This window comes from Oryzias latipes, chromosome 15 (genome assembly GCF_002234675.1).
Source record: "Oryzias latipes chromosome 15, ASM223467v1".
Classification (NCBI taxonomy): Eukaryota; Metazoa; Chordata; class Actinopteri; order Beloniformes; family Adrianichthyidae; genus Oryzias; species Oryzias latipes.
Window position 1 is genome coordinate 13,835,787 of NC_019873.2, and position 24,024 is coordinate 13,859,810.

Consider the following 24,024-nt stretch of genomic DNA (forward strand, 5'->3'; position numbering starts at 1 on the left):
TTGCACTAAGCCTTTTCCCACTGTAGACATGCACTAATGACAGTCGGGTGTGAACACAGTGCGTCCGTAGCAACACAACAACTAGTGCAACTAGGAATTTGGCAATCTTCGTCAGGGATGTCAGTAATTGACACCAACAGTTGCAGCCTGGTGAGGTCCGACACTGAAGTGTTCATTTGAATCTCATTTCCTTTTATGGTTAATAACGTTGAACTTGATATACTATAGAGAGCAATAACTACTGTCCAGCTGATGAATCCACCGTAGAATACTCCTCCTCCTTTAAGCTTCCAGGAATCTGAATGCTGACATAATTGGACTCCTACTGCACACACGATACTCAACTCAACTCAATTTATGAGTTAAGGATGAGCAGCTCTGATATAAACAAAGGTATTCTTAATATATTTGTCATTTGCATTCTAGTTAAGAACCTGCACAAGCATTAGTCACTTCCTATCTAAAGTGCAGAAAACAGCTTCTGCTCTGAAAAAGAGAAACTAACTGATCAAGGATGCGCTTAAAGGAATTTCTAATGGTCAGCTTCATGTCTTTGAAAGAAAAAATGTCCGACGTCATGAAGTAATTGCCCTTGGACTTTTCTCAGACCTAAGACTGCAAACAGGCTTAGTTTAATGCTGCATATTTTTTCTTTTTAACTTGCTGGGTGCAGTACTATGAGAGTGTATTCCATTAAAAAAAAAAGTTGTCTTTGTTCTGATTTTTTTCGTTTTTAAAAAAATAAAACCACAAGGGGATCTTAGATTTAAAAAATTGTGTATTTAAAAAAAATAGCAAAGAACTTTAAACAGGCTGGGCTCTAACCTCATCTGCTCATGAAAACTAGAAGATGAGCTATAGACACAGTGTGTCGGTGTCAATGACATGATCTGTTTTGTTGATGTGCTCGTCACAATATCACCAGTCTGTCTTGTTCTTCCTTCTTCCACAAACATTACAGTTAGTTTACAGTTCTTTGCTTTTGTAGTTCTTGAAAGTATTAGAACGAAAATCACGGAAAACTTAAAACAAAGATAATTCGCTTTTTTTTGATGCAATACACTTTGACACAGTGCAGGCTGATTTTAATTCTTATTTTGTTGTTGTTTTTTTGTTTCTGTAAATTACCTTTTCAAGTTCCACTTTTTCTTTTGCACTATTTCTGTTGATCTGATTGATATGAATTATTTTACCTGAGCTAAAGGACAGTCAGAGCTTCATATTTCTCGGTGTGAAAGAGGCTTTCTCCTTAAAGTATTAGTGTTCTGAATGTATCTTGATGGCAGACAGAGCGAAGGAGCCGTGTCAATTTATCTCATAAAAACTCCATTGCTTTTGAGCTGAATTGCATGCTGGTGCAGATATTGGAAATGAGAGAAGGCTGTCTTCAAAATGAAGTTTAAAGCAATGGATTGAGAGTGGGAGCGCAGTATTGCTTTCTTGCTTGGCTCTTGCTTGTATAATCTGTTTAAGCGCTGACACTTCGATCTAATCAGCTGCCTGATTGACGGATGGTGAGGAGTTCATTTGCGCCCATGTGGAGAAATGTGAATTCAAGAGAGGGAAGGGCCTTTAATGATGACATACGCACACATGAAACACATTAACCTGTATTCAGCATGCAGCCTGTACCCTCGTAAATGTGTAGATTAGCCCTGATGCCCACACTCAGGTTTGTGTCTGTTGAAGCTGGGAGTGTTCTTTCAATAGGATTTTGACAGACAAATTTGACAGAATTTCTTTCGATCTGTTTACTTTTCTCCATAAATGTTTCATGTTTCCACTCACAGATCACCTCTTTAGAGTGAACCGAAAGGGGTGTGAAGGTGACATGTTGGCCTCTCTTAGACCTACAAAAATAAAAAAAAACGAATTGAAATTGGGATATCAGCTTGTGCAATACATGTTTTGCAAAAGATGGCATAAACTGTGATAAACCCTAAATGTTTACACACATGCATACACATAGAAAAAATGTTTTGTTTTTTTTTCAAATCATGTGAACACTGCCAACGTTGTTCTTAAATGGTGTGCATATTAGTTTTGTCCAGTACTACCAGAAAGGTAGATAATTGTTCTTTGGTGTGCTTCCCTGACAAACAAGGTCTTTCCTGTCTCCTATTGATATAACCTGCAGTCTAATTAATGCTTACTTGAACTTCAATAAAATGTTGCATTAAAATGGAACTGATATAATAGTTGATTTGCTAATAAGTTATATAGTCATCATAATACTGGTCACTAATATTGCACGTGGGAAGATTTCCGCAAATCGTGCAGCCCTACATGCCATGTTTCCAAAATATAACAGCATCACTGGACTTTTCTGAGTATGGATGTCAGTGAAGGTTATAGATTAAACAAGCAGTTTCGGAAAGTTTTTCAAATTAGCCTGGGAAGGCAGTTTTAGAGCTATTCTTTTGACAATGACTTGTCAATTGAACGCTCAATTTGTGCTTATTTTTTTAAACCAGCCCCCAAATGGTTACTTCTTTAATTGCACCTGTTACTTGATTTCTGTTGAAGATAATGAACTATGCAGCTTGAGATGGAAATTGGCATGTCGGAGATCGACATGATGAATCCAAAAACTCCATTGGAAGACAAATGAAGCAGGTCACGGCATAAAGGTCGCATAAACCCATAGCAAAGCAAAACTGAAGATGAGATCTCGTTTCTGTCACATTTACGTCTCCTAGACATAAATGAGAACTGTTTGAGACTAAATTGCTTTTCTCATTCTTCTCAAACATTTCTCCTGAGAAATAAGTCTCACAGTGAGCACTGTTTGAGATCTCAAAATTCTCTCACAACTGTCTCTTCTCCAGATCTCAATTGAGAGAAAAATGAGCCATATTATGTTGCGCTCAAGTATGTCTCAATTTGATATCCTTACTTCCAATTCCTATCTCATTTACATCTCAGTGAAAGACATCAATGGTTCTGTCTCTCGTTGCTCAATAATTTAGATCTTGTTTTAGCCTATTTTTTTATTGTCTCAGCAAAAAGAAAAATGAGAGTAGTACAAGCCCTATAATGAGTCTGATTACAGTTCATCTCTAGAAAATAATATTTTTTATGTTATTTATGTTCAACTTAAAAAAGTTGTATATTGCTTACATATTTATATAACTTAATTACAATTTCAAGAAAAAAAAGTTAAATCATTAAGACGGTCATATCCTCAAAAGACATATTTTTGAAACTTTTTAAAAAACATGAAATTTCAAGACAACGTTGCAGTGTCGATTTAATAAACTTTTTTTTTGAGTTAAACACAAACACACGCATGCACTGGCACACATGCATACACGCACAAGTGCATATACGCACACTTATATGTTGGTGGGTATAAAACATTTAACACATTGATGGCTGAACTAAATAAAGGACTTTTAGGATCATATTTGGATCACCTTAAAGTGAACAAAAAATAGATTTTACATTTGAAACAAACAAATAAAATACACAAATAAAAATAATGAAATAAATAAATCAACTTTAGGACGGTACAGATTTATGGGGTTCAGTTTGAGTTACTTTATCTTTGTCTTTAAAAATCCCCCTTCATGCAGCCTTACAAGCTGAAAATATTTTCTGTTTTCTTGATTTTAGTCTGCATCATATTGAACAAACAGAAGCCTGGAGTAACCCGATTTGAATTTTAAACTGTATCACAGCCTCACTTGACACAGATTTCTGATTGGCTGATCACAGTGGGAGGGAAAACTCATTGGTTGACGTCACCAACTGGCCGGAATCTGCAAGCGGGAGAAGTGCAGAGAACGAGAGACTTTTGACGAGCGCTTGTCGTATTTTTTCTGCGTTTTAACAATCCGTGGGATGAATCTCCAACATTTTTTTTGCTTGTCTGGAAAAGATTCAAGTAAAATGTTTGAAGTTTGCACGGTAAGTTTGCGATTTCTTTCCTCCAACTCTGAACTCAGTTGAATGCTAAAGGTGTTTTAAGCTAGCTCCGCCAGTAATGCAGACGTCTGGGCTACTCGCGGTGGCTTTGGCTGTATAAGTAATTATTACATTTTACAAAGGTTTACTTGTGCTTTTTGTAATAAAAAATAGAGACATTGAAGAGTTATTTGCAGTGCAGAGTTTACAGAATGAGCCTCGATATTTTTCCAAACGCGTGAGTGCTAGTAACTGTTGGAAGACATTTTGCTCTTCAGTTAAGGATCTGCAGGGTTCATCCCATTCAGTGTGACGACATCACAAACCATTTCCATTATTGCACACTTCAAAATGTGCAGTTTCACTGTATGTTCAATTTTTACGCTGTAAAATGCTTTTATCTTGTTTAAAAGATCATCTTGCAGACGTTTGGCCTGTCATGTCATCTTTTGAAACTGGTTATGGACATGTGTTTAAATAAAGTCATCATTAACTGCTCACATGTCTAGAAAGCATAATCTGAAAATTTAAGTATGCATATTAGGAAAACATGTTCTCAGCCCTCTGTCAGTGGTGGAGATGTTTAGAGAGCACAGATGTAGCTAAGCCAACAAATGTCAACACTGATATGTACGAGGATTTTAGTGAATCATAAATCATATTTAAAAACCTTTCCAGATCTTACTTTGTGCTGTATAAAATGTGTGTACATCATGTTTTTTTTTTCCGTCTCTGATTCAAGGTGATCTAAATTCTACATGTGAAAATAATTGAATCAGAACCCATGTTCCTCCACACTGCCATTATGGAAGTCCTACCAGAGCCACAAAAGACATCCTGGAAGAACACTTGCAGTCCATTGGAATAAATGGAGTTGTATGAGGATCTACGATTCATAGAAGAGGCTGACTTGCTGCCAGCTTTGAGACCTGTTCAAGCCCGGAAACGTCTTGCTTTCTGGAAATTGAAATGTGAGTGTCAAACATTACAAATGAGTTTTTGTAATGCACGGAAGTGGATATGAATATGAATGGGTAACACACTGACAGTACAGTGTAAACTTAATACACTTATACTGTTTGTTTGTTTTTTGTTGCAGACCAAACGCCAGAGAACAGCACATCGTCATCTGTTGAGACCTCACCAACACAATCATCATCACTTTTGTTATTGTCACCGAGGAGTTTGTCATCCACATCTTCCAGAAGCCAAGGACTGTACATACATTGACTGGGAGGACAGCTTTGAAATTCCATGGAGTAACTTTTCTGAGGAATTTGTGCAGTCTTTGGAGAGTCTTTGGAAAGAGACCTGGCCCAAGACAAGGAAGGAAATGGTTTGCACTCTTGTTGCAGAAATGATGAAAGCAAGACGTTTTTCCAAACTCTAAAAGGCTGCAGATGATGCAAGGAGAGCAGAGTGGCTGCTCAGAAGAGATGAGATGTTAAAGAGATGCGCTTTCTTCTGCTCTGCTACTTTAATGAGGAGGATGCCTTGTTCTTGTAGAAGATGCAGACGAGGTCCAGCTGCAGCAGGTGCCGTTGACTCCAACTGATATTGTATGTGGTAAGTAAAGTTTCAAATGTTAAATTATTTTAAAGGTTTTGTCTTTGTACACTGTACATGAGTGACATGTTTACTTCATCCATTGTTCTGTCTTTAGGACAGTCTTGCTTTTCCTCAAGGAGGTTCATGCTGAGTTGGGACCGCTCCATCGTACACAACAACATTGCAGCACTGTGCCTGATGTTCAGTAGCTACTTCTGCTTTAACAGTCATTATCCAACTGAGCTGGCTTCAACCCTGGAGTTTCTGCAAAGGTACATATTTATGAGTGCTGTCATGCGATTCATTTTTGGGTGTGGTTAGTTAATCATGACCTGCAGTTAATTATTCTAATTAATCTTTTATTAATCTAACTCTGGGCTGCTCATCCCTGGTCCTTGAGATCTACCAGCCTGCCTGTTTTCCAACTCTCCCTGAATTGCTTGCTGCTGATTACCTGGACCAGGTGTGTTCATTCAGTCAGAATGTGGAGACATCTGGTTGAGCTGATCAACAGCTAGCAGGGCTTGGAGATCTAGAAAACAGTCAGGGTGATGGATCCCAAGGACCAGGAATGAGCAGCCCTGGCTAACCTAAAATTTAGCTTTGAAAATCCTTATTTTGGGGTAATTTGATTTAAATAGCAAGATTGTGTCACATTAAAAGAAATAAAATACAATTTAAAGGGTGGCTTTATGAAGTTCTCTACGTATAACAGACTTTTTTCCAATCTTTACTTTTGTACCACTAAGGGATAATTCTTCAGTCTCAAACAGAACAAAGACCTAAGCCAAAGTGCTCTAATTTAAAAAACTAATGGAAATATTCTGAACAATCCAAAAAATATTGACCACAAAATTCTTAATCATAGCATAATATATATTCGTTGAAATATCTTATTCCACAGTTTGCTGTCTGACACGATCAGCCCTCAGCGTCCCAATTAAGACATGGGTATTATTTTTCCCTTGTTAAGAGCCAACCATGCAAAATGTGACTTGATCATTTCTTAAATGTTTGATCTGGACTGTATCATAAAAAATGAAATGAAACAGATTTGAACCTTATTTGTTAAATAGTTAATGCCCATAGAATGCTGCATTTCAATTCTTTTAACTGAAACAGATGTCCTCTCAGGCGACGTGTGGCTGCTTTAAGGGATGACAGAAACGTAATCTTATGGTAGCATTATGCAGCTGCTTTTATAAAACTACAGTTTGCTTCTAGCTTGAAGTGTTATCTTTGTTTGTTATGTGCAGTCTATTATCAATTTGTTCATGCCAGATTTTAATGTTCTTGTCTTACAGCTGATGTCCTGTGATGTGCCACTCTACCTGGTTGGGAACAAATTGAAGAGGCCAAGCTCAAGAAAGCCTTTGTCAGCAAATGTAGGGCAGAGCAGGTTCTAAGGCCACTGCTATGATCTACAGTATGCGGACTGGTTTCTCTTCCATCTTTTTTTCTTATTTTTAATCCTAATTTGGTTCTCAAATTGGTTCATGGATTTGATAGTCTGCAAGTTTCAGAGAATGTTTTTATGTTTATGTTTTTATAATGTTTTTTTTTCAGTGTCTTGTTTAAAATCTGGAAGTATTCATGACCAGCGTGTCAACCAGATTGAGTACGCCACGGTTCATGTACTTAATGCATTTAATATTTTAAAAAATGTGTAATACTGCTACCACAATTCAAATGCTGTACTGATGATGGTGCTGCCCAAATAAAGTGTAAAGCATTTACATTTCTAGTATTGTTTTTACTGTTACTGTATATCAGTGGTCTCCCATCCTGGTCCTTGAAGGTCACTGTTCTGGATGTTTTAGCTGTTTTCCTGCTCCAACAGATCTGCTGCAGTGGTTGAATTGCCTCCTCAAGTTCTGCAGGAGGTTGTTAATCACCTGTTGATTCACATCTGGGGAGCAAAGAAACATCTAAACCCTACAGGATGGTGGCCCTTGAGGACCAGGATTGGTGACCACTGCTATAAAAATAAATGATCTTTTCTTTCTCAAATACATCTCAAATATCATTCTCATTAACGGCTTTGGTAAGACATTTAAGAGAAATGATTAAGACATGAAAGAGACATCAGACAGACAACGATGAGATCTCTTTTAGGACTCATTCTTCTCAGATTTGTCTCATGAGCGTCTTAGGTTCGTCTCTCCCACTTCTTAATTATTGCTCTAACAGTTGTCTCAACTCAACCTCATTTGTCTCAGTGATGTCTTTTCTCATTATAGCTTAACTCTTGCTCCTAAGGGACCCTTAGGAGCAAGAGTTAAGAAGCAAATGATCACAGAATGATACGAATATGAGACGCTCAAACTGATCTCAAGAGACGAGATCAAGCAACATATGAGCAACAGATTTTTCCTATGGGAACCTTCACAGTAACATCAAATACGATTAGATGCAGTAGCAAAAGTTGTTCAAAGGATCAGTGGCTTGATCCAAAACGGAATCTGAGATGCTCTGACACTGGTTATAGATCTGGAGGTTTCTAATAAAGGTTATGTCTCCCAGGTGAGAGCAATTACAGAAGCAAGAGCTGACAAATAAGGGAAGGACTGTGATTTTTTTTTTCTTCCAGGAAACAGTAATGCTTCTGGTATATAAAGGGAAATATTTCCAGTAACTAACGTTTTTCTCACTTTAAATAACCTTACAGGAGCATTAGACTACTGGCTTTGTAGAAACATCATATGTTTATAATAGCGGTCGTTGATAAAGTCATAAAAGAGCCTCAAACCTTAATTGTTAATATTCTGCTGAACTGTACGTTTTGTCCATTAGAAATTTATCAAGTAACTGAACAAGTTGGAGAAAAGACAAAACTAAAAACTAAAAAGGCATAGCATTTGCTATAGAGTTGAAAATCAGCTTTAGTGGGAAGTAGGAATTGTCATGGATCATGCCACAGCTCTTTAACCTGGTTTCCTCCAATAGCACATCGTATCACCTTTACCCTTGTCCCTCTGCATGCATAGACTTCATACAAATCCTTCAGTGCCAGATCGTTGAGGTGTTTGCTACTCGTACCAGTGCTTCATTAATGCCAAGCCAAGCTACTTGACCTTTGCATTCTTTCTTACTATGAGTTGCTCAGTTGCCATTCTTTGATCCTGACCACCGTCTGTCTCGACCTTCTGTTGCCACGTCAAGGCCCTGACCATTGCCTTTCCCTGACTCCAAGACACAATTGACGAATCCACTACTTCCTAATTACAAGTGTCACAGTGCTCTATCCTACTAAACAACGTCCAGACTACAAGTCATCTTCTGGAAGACAGACAAGCTCACCAGCACCTCATCTGTATCAGCCAACACATCTCTTTCAACAGAGGAGCATCCCGCTTCTCTGCTCCATTGATTGAAGGACTATAAACTCTATCTCTTTTGTTCCATCCGTCCGGGTTACAACAATAAAATCGAGCTTTGCTTCCAGTTTTTTTCTCAAACTTTTACTGGAGCTGATAAATGGTTGTTGTACATGGTAGTGGTACAACCGTTTCACACTTCTTTGGTCTTGTCTTTGCATCTTACTGACATGTTTGGCCACATTTCTAAGAACAGTAAATGTGGCTGCCTATCGTGGGACAAATCAGTAGACGAATCCTACGTTTTGATACCTGATAAACCTTGACCTTGACTGGCAGCTTATCATAAAGTCCTGCAAGAAATCCTTGATATTAAAATTGGTATTTCATTACTTTCCAACAGTGGTAAATCAGCAGTCATTAATCATTCTCTCATTGTGTGGTGAGGTCCTGCCAGGAGTCCCATTTGCCATAAACATTATCATAGTCAGGTGATGAAAAATTCTGTCCTTCATGACGAGACATTTTTATTTTGTATATATGTTGTATAGTGTACTCTTTCTCAAAAATAACATCAATTTAGCTATTTTGAAAATTCAGGGACTCACCACAATAAAATAGTTGCTAACACCATTTTATCTAGTCAACTTTGATTTTTTTTTTCAATAGTTCTTAAATGCAAAACCTAATAAATGTATGTTTTCAACCATTTTTAAAGAAAAGTGCTTTTACAAATGTATATGAGTTGTCATAGAAAAAGGTCTTTAACCTGTGTTTGCTAATCAATTTAGGAAAGATAATGCTTTTTAAACTTTTAAGTTAAAGTATTAATTTATTGTTAGTTTACATTTAAACAGTTTCATTAATATGATAATTTATTCAGGAAAAAAAATGAGCTAAAAACACCCAGATAAGTCTGACAGTCTAATGCTACGCCCACACTCTAAGCAAACACGCTAAACAATCATTCTTTAACTTGCTTTTATCAAATGATTTTCACACTGGACTGTGTCTACCCAATACTACAGCATGTCCTAACAGTTGGAGGAAGCTTGGTGTGAAATGTCAAAGCGGTACAAATCCCATGATTCTTGCTCCATGCTTGTTTCTTTCACAATTCACAATTCCCATAAATGAAAGAGTTGGTGTAATGTTATTCCGTCCCGGCTCAAACTGCAATTTTTAATTTCTCTTTTATGATCAACTTTCAAACAGCTGGCACACCATGAATTAGGGGGGACATTACCCATATGTCACCTCCAAATCTAAGCCCCTGATTGGTCAAAGTTCAACCTGGTTCAACTTTCAAGGTGCATTCAAAGACCATGCATTTTGTATGTACAGTCCCGAAACAGTAAAAACTTGCAAAGTGATGGGTGAATGCAAGAGTTTTGAACACAGAAGCCTAAAATGCACTTTCACGCGCGTTTACATCACTTTCATTGGAAGTGATTGCTTTAACATGTGTTTCCGAGGACAGTGTGAAGTAGCATAACAGACATATTATTTAAATACGTTATTTTCTTTTAGTTCACATTTCCAAATAAAAACAAACCCAAAAAGTCATGAATATATTCACAAATTCTGCTTTATAGAATCCTAATAAAAGCGTCTTTCAAGAGACACAGCCTCAACTTCTAGACATTATTCATCACACACTTAGATAAGGACCAAGTCACTGCGGCACAACTCATCCTTTCCTCTTCTTTTCTCCTCATTTACTCTCCTAACATCTTAATTTGTACCCTCTCCAGCATTTTCTTCCTCACTAGCTTTTCCCACAGTATGACACTTGGCCTGTATCCTCCTTGTTTCCCCCGAGGCTCTGATTCAGTCGTCTCTGAGCATTGATTTCTCCGAAGAGCTATCACAGAAGTCAAAGCCAGGCTCAAGTTATGAGCATGATTAGGAGAAAGCTTTGGGGAGAACGGCTTGGTGGATGAAACAACATATGTTTTTTTTGTTTTTCTATATTAGATCTCAGGTGTTTTTTTCTTACTTTTTTATGTTTATTTTGGATAAATGTAAATAAAATGAATGAGCTTGAAGGAAAACATGCCTCTCCTTTTTGGAATAAAAAACTTGTGGGTTTGATGAGCTCTGCACTTACTCAAACATCAGCATTTGTTTATGAATTAAATAAATGTTGACAGCTTCAGTCAGCCTGGCGCTTGATATTTGCATGTTGATGGAGGCTGGACTTTGTTTCTTCAAGCATTCTATTTGTTACCTAGTTTATTTATTTTTTTCTCCTACTGAAGCTTAACGGTTTTTCATTCTTGGTCAGGTTTAACTCTACATATTGAAATGGTTGTAAAAACTTTCTGCTTCCTTTGTTGCTCAGTTTTAAGCTATTTATCTTTGTGTAACCATTTAAATTACTTGATTCCAGCTTAGTTTATTCGTTTTACAAACCTAATTGTCAATTGATATCAATTATTAATTTGTACCCTGTATTAAAAGAAAAAACATGAGAGAACTTGTAAAATTTTTGTACACTAAATTTAAATTCCATTTGCTTCATTAGACTTTGCTTTACAAAATACATGATTTTGGCATAAACGTCCGTGAAAAAATAAAGATACAACAAGAAAGGGGCACAGTTGACGTTTCATCTTAACCACAAGCAATTATATTAACATAGATGATAAAGGTTGATTTCAACATTCTAAAGCAGCGTTTTTGTAGTGGAGGGACAAATTAAGAACTCGACATTAGACTGGGGGCCAATCTTGGTGAAAAAAAATGAATAAACAAAAAAGTCTTTTTTAATAACTTTAATGACCAAGTGTTATTTGTACAATTAACCAGGCCCTCCAGATGTTTTCCCAGTGTCTGTCGGAGGTTGCTGCCCAAATCTTCTACTCGTCTAGTAATTGTTTTATTTGACAGACTCTGGACAGACAATGTCAGCTACTTAAAGCATACATTCTTTAACAGGCTCCCTGTCACTTAAGGGCTTGCTATACCGGGCCATTTCCAAAGCCACAATGGAGCTAGCTTCTGTCACAGCTTCACTGACTTTAGTCATTTTTGTAAACATTAATTATCTATTGTCCAGCATGGCTTCATTGTAGTGTTGGACTTTCTTGTTGCGCTCCCTCACCGGTAAATTTGTCATAGTTTTATGATCTGTAACATAGTGACGATTCATTTGAATTCTTTGAGCTTTGCATTTACCTGCTTGCAAATAAGGCACATGACTTTATCCAGTCCATGAGGTACGACAAAGGTAAGCATTTGTCCACTCAGCTTGAAAGTGCCTATTCTCCTCGCCAACACAACATTTTTCCTCAAAGGAACCAGCTCTGTCTCTCTTTTACTGAGGGCCACAAAAAATCTTCCCAAGAGCCGCCACTGGCCGCACTTTGAGAACCCCTGTTGTAACCCTTGTGCTATCCTAGGCACTTTATCATTGGGAGTTGGGTCATTTAGACCCACTAGACAGTGTGTTGAACCTTTTTACTTCAATGATTTGTGAACCTCACTGGTGTCCATGAGTTACATTAAATCTTTCCACCTTTATCCACCTTTGTCATGGTAGGAATAACACGTCAGTGCAAGGGTGGGGTCATCTAAGATAGCACAAGGGTTAAAGAGACCAATCTCAGTATTTGTACGGTAAGGAAATCCGTAAAAGAATTGGTGTTTTTACCTCTAATTTTCACCGTCTGGTTAGTTATTCTGTCAGATGTTTTTTTTTATTTTATTTTTTATAAACTTATTTTAACTTTTTATTTTATACTTTTCCCTTTATCCTTTTGTCAAAATGAAAAGAAAAAAAACCCTCAAATATTTTAGTTTCTGGACAACTTAGATGAAAACTGTTGCTGTGTGCTACAGATCCCTGTTAACTTAAAAACAACACTGGATGAGAGATAAGTGGAGCCGATTTAGCTCATGCTGGTTTGCGGCGCCTTCCGTCCGTGAAACCAGGGTTTGATTCCGGGCTGCTCCCTATTCCCTTCTGTGCCGGTCCCAAGCCCGGTTGCTTTGAGAGGGTTGCATCAGGAAGGGCATCCGGCGTAAAACATTGCCAAGTTTACCATGCGACTCGTTCGCTGTGGCGACCCCTGATGGGAAAAAGCCGAAAGAGAAACAACTGGATGAGAGATAAAACTTCCCAAACTTCATTTATTTATTTATTACCAGTTAATAAATAAACATTTTCTCACCTCAGCTTGAATCTTCACATTTTATGTCCTGTCCTATGAAGATTAAGTTTACCAAATGAAAGGGCAACAAGGAGACTAAGTTATGTCTGTGCAACACCAGGAGATAAATGCACAAAAGAGACGTTTCTGTTTCTTTTGTGTGCTGCTGCTTCACTTCAGCCTCAGCAGTTTGCTTCTTCTCCACTCAGCCTGAGAGTTCAGAAGCTTCGTCTGATTTTTTTCCCCACTGTTCCTTTGCATTTTTCCAAGTTCTAACGCAGTCATATTTATAGGCTAATGCTCAGGGGATGCAGACAAGCCCGCTGGCAGAGGTAAAACAGCAGTTGTACATTTTCATAGGTTATTAGGCATCGATTTTCCACGGATTAGGAGGCGTCGTGATGCTAAGCAGTAGAAATTGGAAATGTGTCCCAATATGCTGTTTTCAGCTGGCTGGAGACAACTAAATAGAGGCAAAGCAGCTTGCCTTGGATAATAAAAACTACTCATAGTGCACACAAAAGGAAACAATTGCACACTTGGTTGCTGTACGTATGGAGCCGGAGCTTTCCTCTTTAAAAAAAAAAAAAACATCAACAACAAAGTGAGACAGAGTGGATCTAGACAGAGTAGGAGGCTGCTGCTTCCTTAAAAAATAAAATCACATCTAATCAGCTATGAGCAGCCTCTCCAATTAGCTCTCCTTATTATCCCAATCTGTCAGATGGAAGAGAGCACAGCAGAGAGAAATCAAACATCCCCAGGCCAAGCGCATTTAACGTATCCTCTCAGGAAGGCGGGCAGGCAGGCAGGCAAGCAGCCTGGGAAATTAAACAGAGAGATTTCCAGAGAGAAACGCGCTGGCTGCATATCCCACCTGCAGCTATCGTGCGGCGTGATGGATATTTGACGGAAACCGCTTGGTGTGTGCGCTTGTTTTATCTCTCCCCGCTAAATGCCAAAACATATTGACACCGTAGAATACCTGCCAAGATTATAATGGAGTCTGAGAGGCGACTTTTTTCTTCTTTTTTTTTTTACTTTTACAGCCATCCGCTTGGAGTGCTCTTGGATGGGTGACTTGCATATGTCTGCAGGAAACTATCAGAAAGAATAAAGCTTGCACTTTAGCTGTTGTCTGTGCTGAGGTCGTCCTTTTCCACTGTGCTGGGAGTATCCCTAAACCTCGGCAAAAAAACTTAAAATGAGGCTCAGTCAGCGCCTTCAGGGTGCTTGAGCTTCCTGTTAGGCACCACTCAAACCAACTCAGGCTCATAGGTGCATCTATTTCTTTTTATTATTATTTTTAATAGAAATCTAATTTGAACTAGAAGGAGCTGCGTTTCCAGGAGAAAATGCAGCGTTGAATGCTGTATTGCTGAATGAAAATAAAACTTAAAGGGTATTGGCAAAAAAAAAGGAAAGAAAGAAAGAAATGGTCAAAGTTGGCCATAAAGTGAAAACAGCACAATAACAAAAAAATCTATTTTTGTGAAAAATGCCAGCCCCAGGTCTCGAACCTGCAAGCTTCATTGGCCTCCTTGTTGGGTCAATATTAAAAAAGCTCATTCCTTTTAAGACGGCATAGAAGAGCTACTTTTTGCAAGCCAAATTAGTCTGTTTTCAGTCTTTCTCCTAATAAGGATCCTCACTGACTGTCAGTGCAGAGAAGTTTATTTGGAACAAAGGATTCCTCTGGAGAGGCCAAAAATGGCTCAGGGCAGTTAGTCACACTTAATAAAAAAAAACAAAAAAACATTAACATTAACATTTTTTTTGGACATAAAAAAAAAAAAAAAAAGATTATTAAAGTTAATCTTTCATAAATTCAAGCAAATTTAATTTAATATTTAAATGTAATAATTCCTACAAATTGATAAAATTCACAGAAAAGTGGAACATTTTTTTGTCAGTTTTCTTTTTTTTTTAAATGAATGGTTTACTCTCTCTTTGTATTTTTTTATTTTGTCTCATCTTGACTTCCTTAGTTTATGTTAGTTCTTTCCACATCAATGGTTGTTTTAAAAAAAGTTGCTGTTGGTTTGTTTTAAAGGCAGAGTAGAATAGGGTAGATTTACACTGATTGTGGAGTCCTCTTCCTAAAAAAAATTCTAAATATTTAAATATAGTACTGAAAGAGTAAGAAATTTAGATTTACAGCCAGGTTGAAAGGCTGAATATGTGTCTTTTTCCTCTCAGAAAGTCTGTAGTTTTATGATCATTTGCAGCTGTTTGACCCAGATTTGTGTGTATGTCAAGGTTAAAGCATGTTGACTAAGTCAGATCATCAATAGCATGTAAAAAGTTGGGGTTGGTTCAGCCTCCAGGCTTAAATTCATACTGTTGCCAGGCAAATTTGCTGCCACGCAGACCAGACAAAAACCCAGCATGTTTGTCCTCTTTTCTCCCTGCAGGCCTGTCAATCATTCAGATCTAGATTGTACATGGTCCTCTATCAGATATTGACTCCAAAATCTCAGAGAAATGTACTGAAAAAAGTCCTTAACAGGGTGAAATAACTTCAGGTTAATAGATTAATAAAGAATGGAAATGTTGGTGCCAAGTGGGGCGCTGTATATGCAGCGTTTTAATGATTATTTTTGGCCAAATTCTTTCCTGTGCTCTAATTGCAGTTGGGTGTACCGGTTGCTTCACATTTTAATTAATGCACTGGGGTCTTTAATATGGATGTCGGTTGAGCCATATTGTGCTGGCAATGGTTAAAAGGGAATACATTCTATTCTCTGACATTGTCTCTCTCTTTTTATTTATAAATTAAGCATTTTCCTTCTCAAATTATTATTATTATTATTATTATTATTTTTTTTTTTTTAACAAGTGTAACCCTGTAAACCAACCTTGATGGTTAAGTTTCATCCATACTCTCAAATGTGGTACATCTCATTTATAGTCGATCAGGAATGGAATCTCACCAGAAAAATGAGAATGTTCAGAATAAACTTGAAATTTTTCTTTTTATTTCTGTGATGGATAAATCTACCGTATTTTCTGCAATATAATGTACACTTAAAAGCCAGAATTTCTTTCAAAAAACAACAATGCACCTTATTTTTAATCTACTTTCATGTGTGTTGCAAACAAGGTTGGGAGTCATAGCTATCCTGAAAACTCAAACATGGCTGATGCTTCTGACATGGCTAACATGCAATGAGTAGTGGTGTTGGACTGGTATTTTTTGGATGTCATATATTTTTTCTTGTTGTGAATATGTTAACACGGCTAATGCTTCTAACGTGCCCAATGTAGCCAGTGTATAGCAGATTATGAGTGTGTTTTGGAAAATCCATTACTGCATCCTCTTGCTTTGCCTGTTAGTCTTCACATGATCATGAAAAGCGTTCACCTGATCTTTATTCTCCGCCTCCAGTCAGCCGCTGTCTGCACCAAATTTCACTACAGAGGCCTTCTTTTGTTCTCCTTAGCTGTCATGTCCACCTGGTCACTCAAACAAATCAAAAACCCAGCAGGTGACTATGTTGCTGTCAACCTCTGCCTCCGTTTCCTGTCTCCATCTTTACCTGACACAGCCTCATTCGTCTCTGAAGGGGTGCACTGACAGAGAGCAGGGATGACGTGCAGCTCCTCCATTCAGATGGATTGCAGCAGTATTTCACATCTGAAAACAGCAGTTGAAAACACTGGAAAAACAAGAGCAGCTGTCACTCAGCAAGCGGTCAGGGGAGATGTAGCATTTTCAGTGGTTTGCAGATTGGAGATTTACAAATGTGCCCTGCCATCTATTTCATGGGCATCCCCATAAAATTGTAAAGGCCCAGGGTCAAAGGAAAGCATCTCAGGGCCATATTGAGAACAAACACCAATTTTGAGATTACATTTTACTTTTTTTTGCCTTTTTGCCTGCTTTCTATGAAGGTTGCCGCAGTGATTCATCTCCCTTCATCTAACCTTCTTACTCACACAAACTATCCTCATGTCCTCCTTCAGTACATCCCTATACCTCCTCTTTGGTCTTCCTCTAGGCCTCTGTCCTGGTAGTTTCACAGGACATTCACCCTTCTTTTTGTCCATCATGTTGGTCAACTCTCTAGTATTCCATGTCAGTGTCCCACGATCCAAATATCCAACTCTAATTCCTACACTTGTGCCTTTTCTTTTCTTTCCTTTTTTTGACCATAAACACACCTCTCTCCTCTTCTTCAATCAACAGTAGTCACGTTTTCATTGGTAACCTTTAAGTCAACAGTTAACTGCGTTAATTGAAACCACCACTCTTCTGGTGTGGAAGTTTTGTTTGTGGCTTGCTGACAACCCACTATATTTATCCAGACTTTGGACCATGTCAAAGTATTGGATTGTGCCCACTTGAAATCCCATTGAGTTGATACATTTATAGTTTTTTTTTTTCCTGCCAATTTTCTGCCATTTAGTGCTGATCATCAGATAAAAACCTTATCAGGGGACAATATTAACATTATGAAAATAAAAAATGGTAAAATGTGGTTTAGGCGCTGCTCATATTGGATGTTGCATCAGATTACTCTTAAAGTGTAAAGAATTGAGTTGACTTCCAATTTATGCGGCTAAGTTGTTGGGTCAATATTAAAAAAGCTCATTCCTACTTTTTAAGGCGGCATAGAAGAGCTACTTTTTGTCTTTATGCTTAAATTGAACTGCCAAATGACCATCCTTTAAAGAATTTATAAGTAATCAAATTGCTTTTATGTACCGGTATTTTTATTCATTAGTTATTTTTTTTTAGCAAACTCAGTCTTTATTTAGATGAAAAAAAAAATAAAACGAAAAAGTCAAAACCTGCTCCAAAGAAATAGATCCAGCTCCCTGGAAGAATCAGACAGTCCGCCTGTTTCCTTTGCTTACATTTCTGCCAGGCCACATCTCAGCAACATGGCTTAAAGAATGGGGAAACAGATCACCCAACAACTTGAAAAGCCTGATGAATGGCTGCTTAAAGCAGAACATCATGAGACTCTGCCCTCTCCTGCTGACTCTCCACCTTACCAATCACTGTTTATCTTCTCCATCATCTTTACAATCTGGGAATATCCACACCTTTTCACTGGGTGGGATATCTGACATCTGGTCTGCGTCCAGAAGATTGAAGGTTTTGGTCTGAGTGCTGACAGGGGGAATGGGGGTTTTTCACTGATAATTTGCATGCAAGCAAAAGTAAGCAACTGTGCCAGCTGCAGTGTCTCCAAAAGGGAGGTGGAAAGTTGCAGGTTAAGTAAACAACTCTAAGGCCTTTCAAGTGTAAATTGCTTACAAAAAGGCTTTGTTTTTAATAAATGTCTTTTTATGAACTTTTTCCATTTATAATTAGGAACTTTAGAGTTCAGATTCTGATAACACCCAGAAACGTGTCCAAAGAACTGATAAAAAGAAAATAAAACTAATTTCTTAAATGAATATTGCCTTAACCTATCTCTATCTATCTATGTATCTATGTATCTATGTATCTATCTATCTATCTATCTATCTATCTATCTATCTATCTATCTATCTATCTATCTATCTATCTATCTATCTATCTATCTATCTATCTATCTATCTATCTATCTATCTATCTATCTATCTATCTATCTATCTATCTATCTATCTATCTATCTATCTATCTATCTATCTATCTATCTATCTATCCTACTCATTCCGTCCGTCCATTTTTTGTACCTGCTTATCTCTATACAGGGTCACAGAGTTGCTGGAGCCTATCCAAGATACTTTATAACACCCTGGAAGGTTAAATTGTCAACTGAGACATCATACAATCACACACCCATACACATGTACACCCTAACAGACAATTAGACTTATAAATTAGCCCATGAGACATGTTTATGGAGTGTGGGAGAAAGCTAGAATGCCTGGAGAAAATCTGCAAATGCAAAGAGAGAACGTGAAAAATCCATACATAAAAAAAGACCCAGCAGAGATTCAAACCAGCGCTAACCATCACACCAGCATGCATCCCTATCTCAGAAACATGGATTTGAAAATTACTAAAAATTACTAAAATATTCAGTGTGTGGTTTCTGTAAAACTCTTAATCCGCTTCTCATTTAGGATTTGCTGACTTGAAGTGTACTTCCTAATAAGGACATGAGGATTTCTTTTTCTCGTCCACAAAACACACACTCACACATACCAGGAGTCCGGTCATGTGTTGAATGTTTCTGGCAGGTCGGGGGTCACAAAGTGATCAGTCCTCTGTCACTGAAGAGCTGTTAGGGAACTGTTACTTAAACAATGTCAGTGGGTCCATTACCTCAGTTGATGGATGAGATGGCAAGAATTACTAAGGAGGAGTTGTGTTCATTTGTGTGTGTGAGAGTGTTTGCATTGTGTTATTACAAACAGATACAGATCTACGGCCCAACCCGACCTGATTTGTTAGAAGATGATCAGATCTGTAGAACATTTTATACAACTCACTGGCCTCTTACATAATAACAACCTGCTTAGATTGTTGATTTTTATTCATGATGGTAAAAGTAGAATACTTTGTCGTCTCTGTCTGGGCTATTTCATTCAATATCACTTCAGCCTGGATTTCATTCATATTTGTTATGCAGACATCTTATTCCTCTTACCTAGATCTAAATCTGCTCAGGCAAAGTCTGTCAAACAAAAAACAAACGAACAAACAACAAATATAAAACCTAAAAGAAAATATAATACATTTTTTCGCTTAATTCCTTCATGCCTGACTCTCTTTCCAATTCAATGTGTTTTCCATTCAATATGATGCTAAATTAGGTCATGGATTTAATTACGAATTAGTGACATACAGCATGACGGGGTTAACACTGAGATCCAATGTAATTGGGGAACAAACAGATACATACATGTCATAGTGGAACCGGTTCACTATTTTGAGTAATTAAGTGAAAAAAAGGAGAAAAATAATTATTGACGAGAAAGTGAGTAGACCTGTAATCAACAGATAAAAAGTTTGCTACAAAATGATCAATGATGGTGTTTTTTTTAGAATTGTTTCTAATTCATGTTTTTTATGAGCTTTTTATGATGGCTGAAATTCCCAAATTTTATAAAACACAATGAAATTATTTCATGCAGTTTCTTTCAGCTGTTTTATATAAAAGTTTTATTTTTGGACAATAATTAAATCACTTAAATCACTTAACATTAAATCCCTAAGTCCGTTTTAGTGGATTTAGGGATAGTCATGTATAGAGATAGTAACAGCACAGTAATTTCATTCATTATATTGACTGATTATTGCATAGAAAGGCAAATGTCTGAACATTTTGCTGAAAAGTCTTCCAGATGCAGTCCTGCTTTGAATTTATAAGACCTTGGATGCATTTATCACACCTGCAGCAAAGCATATATCTGCCACATTCTGACAAACTGTTTATCTTGTTTGTTAGGCTGGATAACAGCTAATTTCACAATTTATTAACACTTCCCTTCAGTGCCGACATTCCCCCACACTCTCCAGCAAACAGCTTTCATAGAAAAAACCTTTATCAGTCAATGGACAGAGTGAACATCTGTTACAGAGAATAAGAGTAATATGGGACCATCAGAGACCACAGTGCAGCAGAAAAAACAAAAACCAGAATGTTCATTAATCTTGTACTGGATAAAAATTTTTTTCCTTGTAAAAGAAAATAAATCAATCAAAGAAAAACTCCACACATGAACCTCCCCATCTCCATATAAACGTTAAGTTCCAAAATTTGGATTAGATTTGACCATTTAAATGGACTGGACATTGCTAGGTAAGAACACTAATGACAATAAAATGAAACTTTGATTGAATCGATTGAAATTATCATTGATGACCATTTATGGCTTTAAAACTTTAAAGTAGAACTAAATTTAGTCAATTTAGTAAAGCCTAACTTCCTTGTTTTCTCCTGTTGCTCATTTGGTTTTTGGAAAATGTTTTTTTGTATTTTATTTCATTTATTTAGGCTAAAGATCAGAAAAATCTACCTAAAGTTTCTATAAGTAAAACTCATAAAAGTGAAAGCATCTTGCTGTGGTGAAAATAATCCGGACAGTCTTTGTTCAGCTCTTCCTCCATTGAATGAAACCATGATGAAGACTGTGATGAGTTATAATCAAGCTCCTTGACCGAACATCACGTGTTGGCCGTTTTAATGAAAAAACACATTAAAAATGTTTTAACATTAAAACAGACCTACTTGCTGCTTGGTTGGGACAAAATTCACGACTTCTTGTCTGCGGTTTTGGGCTTATTGTTTCAAAAAGGCAATATGTCATTTGTTATTCATTACTCTGTTTTAAAGGATAAGTATCACACAAAATGTTACTAATTATTATTAAACTACTAGTTATTATTATTAAGTAACCATTAATTCATTTTATTAATTAGATGACAAGAAAACTGTTTTAACACCTTCATATACCTAGAGGTGATTATTGTCATGAGAGGGAGACGACTCCTGCAGGATGCAGATTTAGCCGTCCTTTTTGGCAGATCTTTTAAAAAAAAATTCAGTATTCTTTTTAGTTTTAAATTAAAAATAATCCTAGTTTAAATTAAACAAAAAAATAAAAAAATGTTAAAAAAAGCAACAGTTCTGGAAAGCTGACCAAGCTCGATGTTCCATGTGTAACTATGCTGGCCTGCATTCATGTGTGCACAAGACTATGTGGGTCTGAGAAACTTGATCAATTATTAACTGTTTCCGTAATGCACCCAGATCTGCTGGAATCCTTCCACATGTCCCTGATTTATACAGCCATGGCTGTATAAATCAGGGACTTGTGCACTGCACTCGTTTCCTCTCAGAAAGGAGAGCAAGACCAGCGGGAGAAAACAAGTCGCTGTTTCTCGGGGAGAACCAGAGGAAAAGTTTACTGGAATCAAGGCTGACAGCAGCAAACCGCAGAGGAGCAGTTAGCAAGAGAGAGACAGGAAGACAAACAAAGAGAGACTGAGAGGGAAACGAGGAGCGACAGCGTGAAAAAGAGGGAATTAACAACCAGCAGAGGTGATGGCTCCATCTGCGCCTCTCCAGGCATACTTTCGGAAATGGAGTGAGCTCTGCTGTGTTGAGTCCTGCTTAATAGTCTCTGGTGCAGGTCTGAAAGTCCCAATCAGTGCACACCGCAGAGATTGACTCCGAGTAAAAGGTGGCTCGATGAATACAAATCTGTGCCGGGGCCTTGGCCCTAAGCGGGATTTGTTGAGCTTGTGAATCCAGTATGCAGCTAATCAGGCTGTTGCAGGTTCATCAGTAGGTACCTGGTTCACTTAAGTGATGCATGCAGGGATGCTACCCTGGCAGCTGTTGCCTGTGCCATTAAAATAAACACATGCTTTAATGTTCACATATATTTCTTTGTTTTCTCTCAATCTGTAGCTCCTGCTGATGCAATGTCCAGCGTGAAACTGAGGCTAATCGCTCAGTGTCAGACCTCTGTCTGTTGTAGTTGCAGAACGCGATAAAACAAAGCGAGACGTGAGGCATTTTTCCTGCCTGCCTAGCTTTTTGCCCCCATTAAAATGATGCATTCTGTGCTCCCAAACCCCTTCACTTCCCCGCTTCATTGTTAATCTCTGAACTGTCAGTGTGCGGTTCCACATCACATTCTCTTGATGTTTCTTCTGCCAACGTCCAAGTCATTTTTCATACCACGTTCCCGGAGTTTGTTGCAGCAAAAACATGTGTTTAGGAACTTTCCAAAACGGAGAGGGAAAAAAAAAGAAAGGAATGGCTGTTCTCAGTAGTAGAGCTAGAACATCTTTTATATGGGGAGGGGGGTTAATTTTGCAATGCTTAAAGAAGTTTGTAGCGATGAGTTCTTAATCTTGGTCAATACTGATGCTAATATTGACTCAAATATGAGGTAGCAAAGCTTCCGGGGGGGCAGCCATCCCCCCATAGCTCCGGCCCTGGCCCAACTAAACCCACTAAGTTTTTCATGTTAGTATATAAAAGCAAAGAGGCAAGTCCTTTTTTTATTTAACTTTTTCTTTGAAATCATTGCAATTGAATTATTTCTTGTAAGATAATAGATGATCTACTTTGGATAAAATGAGATTAAGGATGGTTAGACAATATAAAGCAAAATAAAATTACCTCACATGACCTGTTTTCTCTATTTCAAAGATTTTAAAGCTCATTTACCAAGGATTAATGATTCTTGCTTCTGTTGATGGTCCATGACTGAGAATTTAACTAAGCTTCCTTCCATTAACATTCTTTCATTTCTTTGATCACCCTCTTTGATGCTTTGATCTCGAGCAATGACAGAGTGACCTGTGCTGGACGCTGTGGGTGTAATCAGTAACGGGCTGTTAGAACGTAATGCTTCGTGCTGCCCCAGAGGCTCATCGAGCCTGAAGACGGTTTAATATTTATTTACCGAGCATGACCCCGCACACATTCTGAGCACTGAAACAACCCTAGCCTCTTTTGCAATTAGTTTAGTAGAACAATGTATAAAAAACACACACACACACAAAGTAAACAAAACAACACCCAAAGATCAGCTGGAATAAGTCTTTTTTTGTGCATGTAAGGACTTTTTCTTAAAGAAACAGTGCCTTTGTTCGCAGTTTTACTGTGTTCTCTTTGTTCGTGCCTTAATTAATATCTGTGTTACTTACATCTGCAGTATATCTGGACACTAATGAGACTTTGGAGAGCTTAAAATGCATACTTTTACATAATAACTCCCTGACAGATTTAAACCAATGACTCACTATTAAGACTTTCCAACTGATTGGGGATTCTGCTCTGATAAAAAAGAAATATACACATATGTTGACATACTGATTCTTTTGCAGTCCATTTGTCCGCTGAATATGATCGAAACTTTTCACATGGAATCTTTTTTTTCATTTTAATTTTACTTTTTCACAACTGTCCTTATAAGTGAATACAGAGTGTCTGCGAAAAATGGGCAAACCTGTGCAGTAAGTGGCCCACAGAAATTTTTAAGATTGTAAACCGCTAGCGGTGAGCCCGTAGAGCAAAAATGTTAGTGCACATTTATTTTTGTACGGGGATGCTCTAGGTTGTAGCGAACACCTATAGGACGTGCAAGAGTAGGGAGAAGTAGGTGAGACGCAGGTGTGTCATACAGATTTGCAAGTC

The 24,024-nt window shown here is 37.6% G+C and overlaps 1 protein-coding gene and 1 long non-coding RNA gene across 5 annotated transcripts in view; both read left to right on the plus strand.

Moving 5' to 3' along the window:
• The window catches only part of LOC101171858 (GDNF family receptor alpha-1), a 111,239-nt gene that overhangs the window by 41,864 nt on the left and 45,351 nt on the right, over positions 1 to 24,024 (plus strand). The gene's annotated exons all lie outside the window — the stretch shown is intronic.
• On the plus strand, positions 3,480 to 7,192 carry LOC105354921. Of its 3 annotated transcripts, none has more exons than XR_002874709.1 (6): positions 3,481 to 3,909; positions 4,649 to 4,877; positions 5,006 to 5,165; positions 5,262 to 5,472; positions 5,570 to 5,726; positions 6,759 to 7,192. It is a non-coding gene; the product is annotated as an uncharacterized LOC105354921 (long non-coding RNA). The 3 variants fall into 3 exon arrangements; XR_002874710.1 differs by having other exon boundaries at positions 3,485 to 3,909; positions 5,392 to 5,472; XR_002874708.1 differs by having other exon boundaries at positions 3,480 to 3,909; positions 5,006 to 5,472.